This window comes from Saimiri boliviensis, chromosome 15, assembly GCF_048565385.1.
Source record: "Saimiri boliviensis isolate mSaiBol1 chromosome 15, mSaiBol1.pri, whole genome shotgun sequence".
NCBI classification, from domain to species: Eukaryota; Metazoa; Chordata; class Mammalia; order Primates; family Cebidae; genus Saimiri; species Saimiri boliviensis.
The window spans coordinates 81792284-81806450 of NC_133463.1; the positions used below are offsets into that span (position 1 = coordinate 81792284).

Genomic DNA, 14167 nt, shown 5'->3' on the forward strand with positions numbered 1-14167 from the left:
ATGAAATATGAGTATAATACAACCATATAGCATAATTGTTCTGGGCAATCCCATAACACTCCCTGAGTGAGCTCTCCTCCACTCAAGTACTGGGAATTCGATGGGGAAATAGATGGGCCCCGCCCCCAAGGACTTTCCAGTTAAGTGACTGACCATCTGTTGAGCTTGCAAAGTACAGACAGCCAATTCCATTCTATTCAACTCACAGAATAAGCAAATCATCTCCCCAGACCCAAAGGCCTTCCCTTCTTCCTCTTTTTCTGACAGCCAATCCTCCAGCACAAATGATATGTTTAGAGACTCTGAGAAAGTGTTTTACATGAATGCCACTTTTTCCACTGCCATTGAGCAAAATGGTGAAGTGACTTCCCTGCACAGGCATTGGATACAGAGCAGCACACATGCTTGCCAAACGGATTTCAGACAGGCTGGCTTTGGGTTCACTCATGTCTGCTTCCTCCTCTGCCCCATGCCATCCATATCAGAAAGGGCTGTGGGATATTTCGGCAGGGTGTGTTTGCCTACGTTAATCGGAGGCAGAATTGCAAACAGCAGGTATTCTGTATTCTGGCCTGCATGGAATGCAGAGAAGGCGCGGGTCGGAAAGTGAAAGAACCAGGAGCCTACAGACATGGGGTCTGCCCATTTCCAGTTCTCCAAAGGCTGGAGGCAAGTGGGAGGAGCTAAAGAAGAGAGAAGTAGTCCCCAAGGGGCCCAGGCATGTGTCCAGCCCAGCAGCGTGGCCGGCTAGCCGGTCATCATGTTTATCAAACGAGCAGCTGGGTTGGTTCTGCGTGGCTGAGACAAATGGACACACAGCACCAGCCTTCAGAGCACCAGTCTCGGTGCGGGTGAGGCAAAGTCGTACCTGGCCCGGAGGATGCTCTGTGAGTCCAGTAAAGAATGAAGTACAGGCTACCACTGCTTACGTGGCTCCCAGTGCAGCAGGGGAAATGGACAGGCACGCGGGCCCTTCCCCACGAGACAGTGTGGTCAGGAAAAGGAAGGCAGACATAGGCAGGGAGTTTAAGGGCTGCAGAGTGAGAAGTCCTGCCGCCGAGGATGGAGTGGAGATGGGAAGGAGGAGTTCCAGAAGAGATAAAGCTAGAGTTGAGTGTGGAGAAGGGAGGGCTCCCCAGGAAAGCAGGAGAGGGGCATTCCAGGTCGAGAAGAGCATGTGCAAACCTCACAAACCAAGTCCTGCAGACACGGCAGGTACTTTACCTGCAGTGACGAGCCCAGGCTACATCCACGTTACATCTATATCTAGGTCCACGACCACATCTTTAGCTACATATTCTCCATAGAGTACTGGTTGTTAGAGATTGCTGTGTCTAGCATGGTTCTAAGCACTTTCACATACATAGGCATACTCCATTTAATCATTCTTCGCAGATGCTGTGCTGCGGGCTTTTTTGGTTTTTGTTTTTTTCACCGATTGAAGGTTTGTGGCAACCCTGCGCTGAGCAAGTCTACTGGCACCATTTCGCCAACAGCATGTGCTCATTCTGTTAGCATGTGTTAGCCATAAAGTTATTTTTGTTTTTAGAAACAGGGTCTCATTCTGTCCAGCTGTGATCATAGCGCCCTGTAGCCTTGAACTTCTGGCCTCAGTTTCCCAAGTAACTAGGACCACAGAAGCATATGCACCCCCACTCCTGGCTAATGTTTTAACATTTTTTGTAGAGGGTGAATTTCGCTATGTTGCCCAAGCTGGTTTGGAACTCCTGGCCTCAAGCAATCTGCCCGCCTCAGCCTTCCAAAGTGCTAGGAGCATAAGCCAGCATGCCCGGCCAAAAAAAGTATTTTTACGTTAAGGTATGTACCCTGTTGTTTTAGACATAATGCTACTGCACACTTCATAGACTACGGTACAGTATAGTGTCAATATAACTTTTATATGCACTGGGAAACCAAAACGATTTGTGTGACTTGCTTTACTATGATCTTTATTGTAGTGGCCTGGAACCAAGCCTAAGATATCTCCAAGGGATGCCTGCATTAACTCATTCAATCCTGGAGGTTGGTGCTGTTGTTATCTGTTATGTCCATTTTGCAGATGAGGAAACTGAGATCAAGAGAAGATACTGTATCCAGGGTGGTGAAAGAAGCAGAAGTGTGTTTTGAACCCAGGTCGTCTGTATTCAGGGTGCATACTGTGACGATGAATCTGATTAGCAGAAGGTGGGGTGGGGTGGGATAAGAGAGCAGAGATGAGGCAGGGGGTCTTGGTGGGGCCCTGACCATGGTGAGCCTTGTCCTTCCTGCACTGTGGACTCTGTTCCAGGACAGTAAGCATTGCAGGCATTGAAAGGAGGAAGGACATACCCTGATGCCCTTCAGGAACAAAGGTTATCTATAAATGCCCAGATGCTTACAGATGGGCATGACTGGAATAAAAATTAGTCTTCTGAGAAGGGATCTATCTATAGGTTGACTTTTAGAAGCACATAGAAAACTTCCATCCTTCTAGCGGCCCCTTTCTTCCTGGGACTTTGGCATTGTAAAGGCCTCTGGGCCTGGCCACAGTGGTTCACCATGGAAAGCCCCTTCTTTCTGGGAAGAATGTCTCTGCTGCAGCCAGACAGCCTCCCGAGCTGGCGGACGGGAGGCCCGGCTCCTGTTCTTGCAGCTCACTCATGTCCTGCCACAGGCTCACTTATCACGGGCTCAGCGAGGAACCGTAGTGATAAATGCACCTGTCACAGGGTGCGGTGGCTCAGGCCTATAATCCCAGCACTTTGGGAGGCTGAGGTGGGCAGATCACGAGGTCAGGAGTTCGAGACCAACCTGGCCAACATGGTGAAATCCTGTCTCTACTAAAAGTACAACAATTAGCCGGGCATAGTGGCGGGCTCCTATAATCTGAGCTACTCAGGAGGCTGAGGCAGGAGAATTGCTTGCAGCCGGGAGGCAGAAGTTGCAGTGAGCCAAGACTGCACTGTTGCACTCCTGGGTGACAGAGCAAGACTCCATCTCAAATAAATAAATAAATAAATAAATAAACAAACAAACAAACAAATAAATGCACCTGTTAATTACTCAACTTTCAGTACGGGCCAGACACATTACCCAGCTTTTTGAGTCCTCATGTCATATAATCCTCACAGAACCCTCACAGGTGGGTACTATTATTACTTCCTTTTTTACAGATGGGGAAACCAAGTCTCAGGAGGTGTTATTCCCATCTGTTTCATAAAACCTCTCAAACACTGCTCATCCTCTGCTCTCACAACCTAACAGTCAAGGCAGGACACTTCTGTACCCACACGTGTGGGGATTCTTCCCTACACACTATGCAGTGGACACCAGCTGGGCATCCTCCAATTTAATTCCAACACCATCTACCTGGAGACAGTGTCAGATCCCACAGGTTGAGGGTTCGCTCCCCAAGACTGCCCCGAACTCCTAGCCCAAACACAAGCCTCAAGTCGGGGCCTCTGCAGCTTCTGACCAATTGGCTTCAAGTTGGGCTCCCATGACCCCTTTCTGGGTTTGATTATTTGCTAGAATGGCTCACAGAACTTGGGAAAATATATTTACTGGTGTAAATGATACAGATAAAGAGATGCATGGGGCAAGGTGTGGGGGAAGGGACGTGCCCCCTCCAGGAACCTCCAGTGTTCAGCTATCTGGAAGCTCTTCCAACCCAGCCCTCTAGGGTTTTATGGACGTTTCCTGACACCAGCATTCCTTCATCCGGGGTACAGCGCAGGAACCTCTCTAGGGAGGATCTCAAGACCCACAATGAGAAAGGCAGGGAAAGATTAGAGTCCTGTGTTAGGGCAGGGGAAGGAGGGCAGGAGAAATTTGGAGAGATTCTGTGTCCTGAGGCTGCCACACCCAATATTATCACAAAAGGCTATAACGAAAGAGCCAGGAACTGTGGAGGCAGAAAGAGCCAGGAACTGTGGAGGAAACCCAGCCAGCATCCTAACACCACACCGCCCAAGCGCCAAGGTTTTCTCCAGAAAACCATAGTTTCTGGAGAAAAGCATCTGGGAGAGGCACCAGGTTTGCAGAACTGCAGGCCCATTCTCTGGAACCCTCCACAGATTTCACCTCCCTTTAGCATCCTTCTCCCCTGGGGGCCGAGATTGGCCCCATGAAATCAAGAAAACAAGGCTCTGCATGAATGAAGGTCACGAGGCTGGCAAGCAGCAGAGGCATCTGGAATCTTGTTCCTACAAACCCAGGGCCCAGCTGTCTTGGATCTCTGAGTGCCCAGGGAAGGCACTTTCTGTTTGTTGCCAGCTGCCATGGTTTCAGCTGTCAGGTGCCCGACCTTTCTAGAAGAAGGTAATGATGAAAGTCGTGACTGCAAAGCCACTCGCCAACAGCTGAGAAGAGCTACACTCTGCAAGGTCTATGTGTCTTCTGGCCCATTTTATACAGAAGACAATAAGGGCAGGGAGGCGCTGGGTTTGAGGGCACTGGGGAACCCTGGAGGGCTTCCCAAAGATCTCTCTAGTGAAAGCTAAAGAAATCTGTTCTTGGTTCTGCTGGGATTTTCAAAGGCTGACCTGTGATCCCACTTCAGGAACTGCATTCTCAGGAATCAGCTGAGCTCCAGGAGTCCTGGGGCGGGTGGAGTGTTTGTGAGCACTCTTGCAGGGCTGGCTGTGGCTCTTCAGCCTTTCTAACAACCCCCCACATCTAGATTTCACCCTACAGCTTCCCTGAGAGCCAGCTGCTGTCATTCCCTTTCTTACTGAGACCCAGGCACAGACTGGTTAAGTCATTTACAGTCTCACAGCTAATAAGTGGGGGGCTGTGCTGTTTCTCTCTTTTTTTCTAGAGAAAACAGGCAGAAGGAGCAAACGGCAGGCCAGACTAAGTTCCATGACAGCAGAAACCATATTTCTGTTGTTTGCTGCTATATCCCCAGTACTCAGCATGTAAAAGACACTGGATAAATAAAATCTATTGAATGGTGGGGCATGACGGCTCATGCCTGTAATCCCAACACTTTGGGAGGCTGAGGCGGGGGGACACCAGAGGTCACAAGTGGCCAACATGGTGAAACCCCATCTCTACTAGAAATACAAAAATTAGCTGGGCATGATGGCACATACCTGTAATTCCAACTACTTGGGAGGCTGAGATAGGAGAATCGCTTGAACCTGGAAGGTGGAGGTTGCAGTGAGCTGAGATTGCACCATTGCACTCCAGACCAGGCAACAGAGCGAAACTCGGTCTCAAACAGAACAAAACAAAACACTATTGAATGCACATGTGAGTGAGTGAACCTGTGATAGCTGGCCAGGAGAGGGTGCAAAAGGCTGAGAGACAATTCAAGCACTGTTAGCACTTGGTATTCCTTTCTCTGTGTATTCGGAATTAGACATCCCACTTTCACACCTAAAATCAGAGCATTCCACTGTCCTGGTTAAAACCTTCTTGTGTGGCTCAAACACATATTATTCCATTCTGCGGCTGTACTGGATTTAGCCCATCTCTTAATCTTGACATTGTGTGTATATCTAGCATATTGCTTAAAGGAATTAGGCAGTGAGGATGACGGGGAGGCAGCAAGTACACTAGGCTCTGGAGACAAGTTAAGTCTTCAAAGCGCAGACCCCGCCCCCACTTATTAGCTGGCTCTGGAGACTCTGTAAGTCTTCAAAGCACAGCCCCCCACTTATTAGCTGTGAGACTGTAAATGACTTAACCAGTCTGTGCCTGGGTCTCAGTAAGAAAGGGAATGACAGCAGCTGGCTCTCAGGGAAGCTGTGGGGTGAAATCTAGATGTGGGGGGTTGTTAGAAAGGCTGAAGAGCCACAGCCAGCCCTGCGAGAGTGCTCACAAACACTCCACCCGCCCCAGGACTCCTGGAGCTCAGCTGATTCCTGAGAAAGCAGTTCCTGAAGTGGGATCACAGGTCAGCCTGCGGAACTGTGCAGGAACGTGCCTTTGAAAATCCCAGCGGAACCAAGAACAGAGTTCTTTAGCCCTATTCCCTGAGCCCAAGCGCAAGGACTCAGAGGATCCAGAAGGCACGTAAGTTCACTGTACCACGGAGCACCAGGATTCCCAGGTCCCCTTGTGGCCAGCTCACCCAGGGGGCACTAAGAGAAGGCACTCTGGCTGACAGTGCAGCTCGCAAACCCGGCAAAGAACCAGGGCACGTCCAGAAAGCTGAAGCGCCAGCCCCTCGGCTGCACCCCACTTATCTAGGGCTTGCATTTTATTTTAAAATCATAACTTTGCATTATTTTTCCTTAAAGAGGACTCCCAAACCGTATAAGCTTCAGAACCCACAGAACCAGAACTGCACCTAAACATACCACTGATTTATTAATTGGTTTGTTTCTCCCGTTAAATTATTATCGTCAGCCACGTATAGTGCCTCATACCTGAAATCCCAACAATTTGGGAGGCTGAGGCAGGTGAATCGCTTGAGCCCAGTAGTTCCAGACCAGCCTGGGCAGCATAGTGAAACCCATCTCTACAAAAAATATATAAAAATTAGCCAGGCATGGTGGCACGTGCTTATATTCCAGCAACTCAGGAGGCTGAAGCAGGAGGATTGCTTGAGACCGGGAGGTCAAGGCTGCACTGAGCCGTGATGGCGGCATCACTGCACTCCAGCCAGGGTGCCAGAATGAGACTCTGTCTCAAAATAAATAAGAAAATAAAATAAGGAAATAAATAAGTTATTCACATTTTGAGGACATAACTTTCATCTGTTTTACCTCCAGTGCTGAGTCAAGTCCAGTGAGCTGGAAGGCACTCAGTGAGTATTTGCTAAATGAATGAATAAATAAAAAGAAAGGAAAAACAGCCTTAATGAGAAGCTCTCTCCCTCTTCGTTTCTCTTATGCCCCTTGGATCCATCCTCAAAATCACCCTCTACACATTAATCCGCTAATCCTACTCTCCCCATCAGCCTTTCAGATACTCCAGAGTGCTCCCAAGTCTCCGCCACCTCTCACCCCAAACAAACCCTGTTTCTGCCATTGCTGCTGTTTTCTTAAAGGTTATCAGCAACGGAAATTCCAACAGCGCCTCGCTGCTGCCCATCAGCATAGCTGATGACTAGCAGGATGTCCTCTTATCTAATCGGAGTGCCTTGGCCTGCAGGCGGCCTCTGGGCCAGCTGATAATGTTTTGTTGTTGGAGGAAATGCTTTAGCTCCAAGGGAGAGTGTCTGCCCAAGTGACACTGCCCAGAAGGAAGCGGCCTGGTTCTCTAGGGGGAGGCCACAGCCCCTGAACAGGACTGAATCAGTCCCTGCCTGTCTTTTGATCAACAGACCCTGCTCTCCTTCTCATCTCCCTGTTTGCGTTCTCCTTTCAGTCATGGGACTTAGTTCTAGAAACATTTCCTGCCTGGAAGAGACCCTCCCTGACCACCACATCCATGCTATGCCCTGCCCGAGGAGCCCCTGCCCATACCATATATATGTATTTTTAATTTTTTTGTTTTGTTTTTTTTACTGTGGATCTCTTCCTCTTCCTCACCCCTAGCTAGGATCTTTGTCTGATTAGAGCAGTGCCTGGGACAGAAGAAGCTCAGAAATGTTTGTCAATGCCTGCCTGAAATCAGCATTTATCTAGTACACATTCTGCATGTTTGCCAGGAGCTGGCAATACGAAAGTGTTTAAGTTAAGGCCTCCACACTTAAGCGGCTCTCCAAGGAAACCACCCTGCGAGAGAGGAAATGCTCCCTCTGCAGAGAGGCCTGGTTCTGTGATCACACCCTCAACCTGATCAAGGTCCTCACGAGGACAGGACGGCAGCCCCACATCCCCCACAGAAACTCTCTCTCCTGCATGGAACTGACACAGCACCAAGTGCCCCCGAACACACCTCCTAACAGGACTCCATCTGAGTGGCGCAGACCATACACGTGGTCTGCATGCTTTGGCTGGCCTGCACTGTGAGGGCCAGACGCTGCTGTCAGCAGGGTAGCTCTGTCCTGAGACAGAGGTGTCTCCCTAGGCCTTTTGATCAAAAGCCAAGGGGCAAACAGGTGCTCGCTATAAGCTTGCTGCCTTACCAGCTGTATAACTTTGCACAAGTGATTTAGCTTTCCGGGGTCTCAGTTTGCTCATCTGTACTTCGGCCACTAAGTTGATGTCAGAAGTAACAGAAAGGAAAAGAGTCTGAAACTGGGCCTGAACAGTCATTGGTGGTGGCGCTGAGAGTGAGAGGATGACTGTTCAGCATTCTTCAGATAGACGTGAATTTCCAGAATGTTCTAGCATCATTAGTGTGAACTCAAAGGTGATTTTAATATACAGATACATCAATTTGAAAATAATCTGAATGATGTATGGATGTACATGTGAATGTGCATATGTATGTATATAAAGGTGGGTATCTGTGTGACACACCACACACACACACCCCAGTTGTGTCTGCTAGAAGCAATGCCACACCCAGCGGCCAGATCTTGGTTTCTTTTTTTTTTTTGAGACGGAGTTTCGCTCTTGTTGCCCAGGCTGGAGTGCAATGGCGCGATCTCGGCTCACCACAACCTCCGCCTCCTGGGTTCAGGCAATTCTCCTGCCTCAGCCTCCTGAGTAGCTAGGATTACAGGCACGCGCCACCATGCCCAGCTAATTTTTAGTATTTTGTTTTAGTAGAGACGGGGTTTCACCATGTTGACCAGGATGGTCTCGATCTCTTGACCTCATGATCCACCCGCCTCGGCCTCCCAAAGTGCTGGGATTACAGGCTTGAGCCACCGCGCCCGGCCAGATCTTGGTTTCTAAATTCATACCTATGTTGATTGCACTGCTGAGGTGAGGAGAGTACAAGATGAGGCTAGAATATCTTCCTGCAGCAGCAAGGAAGCAGCGCTCAAATTACAACGGAGAAATGTCAGAGACCGGAGCCAGGCCCTAGTGGACAGATTTGGGGCAACATAAATATCAAAATGACTAATGATAACAGAAGACTGCAACTTACTGAATAAAGTTAAAATCCATGCGTCCACACTTACATAAAGAAAGGAAGGGCCAGGTGCGGTGGCTCACACCTGTAATCCCAGCACTTTGGGAAGCCAAGGCAGGCAGATCACTTGAGGTCAGGAGTTCAAGACCAGTGGGGCCAACATGGTGAAATCCCATCTCTACTAAAAATACAAAAATTGGCTGGGCATGGTGGCGAATGCCCATAATTCCAGCTACTTGCAAGGCTAAGGCAGGAGAACTGCTTGAACCCGGGAGATAGAGGTTGCAGTGAGCCAAGATCAAGATAGTACCACTGCACTCTAGCCTGGCTGACAGTGACTCCTCCGTCTCAAAAAAAAAAAAAAAAGATAACAAAGGAAGAAATTTCCTTCTTTATAGTGGGAAACCAACAAATACATGAAAAATAAAACAGTGAAATTAGAAAAATCACCATTTGGCAAATATGATAATAATAAACCTATTCAGGCAAGAATCGTCAAGAGATCCTAAAACTAATGGCTGACAGACTGAGGACTAATCAGATATCTACACAATCTCAGAGCGTCTCCCCATAAGATGCTTATTAATTGCAAAGATGAAACAGTAACTTTGCAGTGGAGATGCCTGGAAGACACCACCTTAACTGAGAGTTCCAAGCTAACATCACCAGTAATGGGAGAGAACCACACCGGTGCCTCTTGATACAACGTGCTTAAAAGGACACATCATCTCTGGGCTAGTCCTGCCAATCTAATCACAAGGAAACATCAGAGGAGCCAAAATTGAGGGCATTCTCTCAAATAACTGGCCTGAACTTGTCAAAAAGGTTAACATGTTGAAATAAAAGATTAAGAAAGTTTTCCAAGAAAGATACATGCCAAGTGGCTTTTCTTTTGCTATGAAGGAATTTATCTGGGGCAACTGGTGAAATCTGAATAAGAAATCAGAAGGTTAGATAATAGTTCAAATCAATGTTAAGTTTCTGACTTAGAAAATTGTATTCTAAGATGCAACTTTATGATTTCAGGAAAAAAGGTAGAGAAAAAAGAAAAAATAAACATAATAAAATGTGAACATTTAAAAACCTGGATGAAGGGAGTTCAGGAATTTGTTGGCTGTTCTTATAACTTTCCTATAAATTTGCATTTATATAAAAATAAAACAATTTTAAAAAATTAAAAATGGAAAAGAATGCTCTGGGTTCATGAGATTGAGAAAAAAATCAATATATTACTTTGTACATTGTATGTGCCCAATAATTTAAAGCTATAATAATTATTAGTAGTAATAATGATAATAATTATTAGTAGAACAGTGCACCTGGCACACAATAAGCTGAAAATGGACAAAAAATATTATCACTATTATCATTAGCATCATTAGCATCATTCTTGATGTGCTTGGTTCTAAGAAAGAACTAAAACATGAATACTATTATTTGTGTTACTTATAATTACTTCATATCTGCATTAAACTCCGTTGTTTGAAGGTTATAGAAATGCCTGCTTAAAATGCATGCAGCACTCCTCTGTAATGGTGAGGTGCTTGAAGACCAACCAGAAGAAAGAGGCAGGGAGCCGTTTCACATCTAGATGTGTAGAATACATATCAGTTGGGTCTGTTCTCATCAGTGGAGTCTCTGCTTTGCTCTTGCTTGTGCTTGGGTAACCCAAAGATAAGAAAGTCCGACTTCTAAATGCTAAACCTGGGGCCTTTGCCCAGACCTGTTGACCATCTTGAGTCTCTTCTATGTTCTTGGGTCTCTTCCAAACAAACTGTTCACCTCAATGATCAGCCCTTGTTATTCCCACTTGCACTGGCTAATGCACCAAGGAGAACCTCCTGCCATGGCCCCAGTCTTGTTCCATCTAAGATAGCGAGCCTAGCTCCGGGTCCAGGGCTCCACCCTACCTGTCTACTGTATAGCACTGCCTGTGTTCAGCACAATTCTGAGATGTGGTACATTCCCAAGCATCATGACTTTGTTCAACATGTTCTTTCAGAGTAAACCTACGACCATAGCCAGGAAACATATTGTCTTTTGTCTCCATTCTTCCTCATTAGTCTAAGACTCATGAATGCCATATCTTCAGCTCATTTTCTTCCTCTCCTTGTTTCTTATCACTCTTGCCCATATATTTACCCCTTGGGAACATGGAAACTATTGTTTCTTACCCTTTAGAGGAGGCCCCACATGGCCCTTGACCTACCTGTGATCCCAGAAGAGCTCGAGCTCACATCCATATCTACTTGTATAAATAAAACCAGTAAACCTCAAGGTCCAAGTGGATTTGTTTTACATGGAGTCACATACAGAGACCAGAAGATGGCTCCCAAAGAAATTTGAAAAGTTACTTCATTCTTATACGAGAGTGGGGGGGGGGGGGTCCTTGCCAATATGCCAATAATCGTACAGAAAATAGCTATACACACTCACAGACATCAACATTCCTTCTTCTGCAATGATTGCAATCATGCCCAAGCTGGGTTAGAGACCAGCAGAGTGAAGTGACACATCCAGGGTGATGTCAATTTTGCCCAAGCTAACTCTGCACTGCTAAAAATGTCCTCTATCTGCACTATCCATGGGTACCCATAAGCAACACGTGGCTACTAAGCACATCAAATGTGATGTGACTGAGGACTTAATTTTTCATATTGGTTCATTTTAATTACAATTTCAATATCTCCATTTGGAGTGGCTCTGTGTGGACAGCTAAGCTGTAGACCAGAGGTTGTAACACCTTTCTGTTAAGGACCAGGGAATAAATATGTGAGGCTTCACAGCTACATGGTCTCTATGGTAATGACTCAATGGGGCTGTCACAGTGTGAAAACACCCATACACCATACATGACACCTGAACAAATGAGCATGGCAGGGTACCAGTGAAGCTTTATTTACAGACAGGCTGGGCCAGACCTGTCCCACAGGCCACAGTGTGCTGACACTTGCTCTAACACACACTGGAGTGTTATGACAGTCCTTCTTCAGGATGACAGGCACTTGTCATCAAAGGATGTTTGAATCCAGGTTTTTACTTACCATTGTTCATGAGAGCTCAGAAAGCTCTCCACTTAAGGAAAAGAAAGGCTGCTAGATACTCTGTTTGCATCTTTCTCCTGAGGGACACTGTATTCCCCTTCCATGGGAACTCCTCTTAATAGCACATTTCTAGGCAAGCAGGACATATTTCAGACACCAAGAAACAGGAGAATAACTTCCATATCCTCCATGGAACATAATCAATGGGGGAAAAAAACAAAACAAAACAAAACAGAAAAGACAGCACATCTCACTCATGCTGGGGAGAGATTTGTCACTTACCTCCATAGGCTGAGTGACTGTCCACCTCTGGTCCCCAAATGGAATTACCCTGGCCCAAGCTCACAGCGTTTGCTCACTGCAGCTCTTGAAGATGTTAATTTCCTCTCCTTGACATTTCCCGTTAAGGAAGATGAAATCTGAAAATGGTACCAGCTGGAAGGGAAGAGGAGAAAAGTTTAAGTTAGTTTTGACACTTAGTCCATCCTCTGCCTTTTTAGGATGACTCAAGATAAGGAAAAGATATTCAAACACTTATTCCACTCACACCCACTTATTTATATAGCGCTATCTGTTAAACAAACTCCTATTCTGTTCCATGCACAGAGCCACACACCAGGATAGGAAGGTGAGTAACTCACAACTCCCCTCCTGAGGGAGTTCACACTGGGAGAAAACAGAAAAATACACAAACAATTCAGGGCAATGTGATACAGAGGGGCTGGGTTCCTGTAATCTCAGCACTTTGGGAGGCCAAGGCAGGCAGATCACTTGAGGTCAGGAGTTCGTGACCAGCCTGGCCAACATGATGAAACCCAGTCTTTACTAAAAATACAAAAATTAGCCAGGCGTGGTGGTGCACACCTGTAAATCCAAGCTACTCGGGAGGCTGAGGCAGGAGAATCACTTGAACCCAGGAGGTGGAGGTTACAGTGAGCCAAGAACGTGCCACTGCATTCCAACCTGGGAGACAGAACTGAGAGTTTCTGTGCTGTTCTTAATGCCAGATTAAGTTTTTTTTTCTTTTCTAAAAAATAAAAAATAGAGAGAGAGAAATGACCAACTCAGTATGGAAGAAGAATTTGAAGAGGAGATGATATTTTTAGCTGCTCCTTAAACAAAGGAGGTGCTGTTTAGTAAAAACACAAAACACAGGGTAAAGAAAAAGAAATATGTAAGACATGAATATGAAAATGTGATGTCAGGGTTAGGATAAACCAGTCTGATGCCACATAGGAAAGGGCTTCTGAAGACTTTCTCTGGCTGGGTGCATCTCACACCTGTCATTTCAGCCCTTTGGGAAGCCAAGGCAGGTGGATCACTTGAGGTCAGGAGTTCAAAACCAGCCTGGCCAACATGGTGAAACCTTGTATCTACTAAAAATGCAAAAATTAGCCATGTATGCTGGCACATGGTGCGTGCCTATAGTCTCAGGGACTTGGGAGTCTGAGGCAGGAGAATCTCTTATACCTGAGAGATGAGGTTGCAGTAGCTGGGATCACACCACTGCACTCCAGCTTGGGTGACAGAGCCAGATTCTGTCTCAGGGAGAAAGAAAAGAGAGACTTCATCTGGCGTTAAGAACAGCACAGAAACTCTCCGCTCTTACTGGGCCCCAAGCACCGGGAGATGCGCAGATGCTCAGTTTTCTTACCTGATGCTCTCATGAAATCACTGAGGTGGTCCCAAGGACTATCCCCATTGTATGGATGGGCAGCTGAGGCTTCGAGAGCTTACGAGTGAACCTGTCCAGTAGGACAAAAGCAGTATGTGGCAGAGAAGAGACCACACAGGAAACGTCTCCATTCAATCCCTCAAACCATTGCTGTAGAAATGGCCCCAATTTGCTCAGGCCACCTGCACGCACACTCCGCGGTGTGGCTTTGCCTCCCTTCCCAGCATGGAGGAAATCGTAGTTTGGTCACGAGACTTGCTTTAGCCAATGGTACAATAGCAAAGGTGACACAGATAAAGGTTTTAAAAGTGCTTATGCCTAAGAGTTCCTCTCTCTTGCTGCTGGAAATCATTCTTCTTTTTGTTTGTTTGTTTGTTTTTTGTTTTCTGATATGGGGTCTCACTCAGTTGCCCAGGCTGGAGGGGCAGTGGCATGACAACCACTCACTGCAGCCTCGACCTCCCAGGCTCAAGCGATCCTCCCTCTAAGACTCCCAAGTAGCTGGAACTACAGGCTCATGCCACCACACCAGGATAATTATTTTTAT

The 14167-nt window shown here is 46.7% G+C and overlaps 1 protein-coding gene across 3 annotated transcripts in view; it reads right to left on the bottom strand.

Moving 5' to 3' along the window:
* ST3GAL1 (ST3 beta-galactoside alpha-2,3-sialyltransferase 1) overlaps positions 1–14167 on the bottom strand; it is a 109584-nt gene that overhangs the window by 70183 nt on the left and 25234 nt on the right. For 2 of the 3 annotated variants that reach the window (XM_074387167.1, XM_074387168.1), the window contains exon 2: positions 12228–12380. The gene's annotated coding sequence lies outside the window, so the exon portion shown is untranslated. Of the gene's footprint in view, positions 1–12227; positions 12381–13599; positions 13691–14167 lie in introns of all 3 variants that reach the window. The other variant, XM_074387169.1, reaches the window with a different exon arrangement.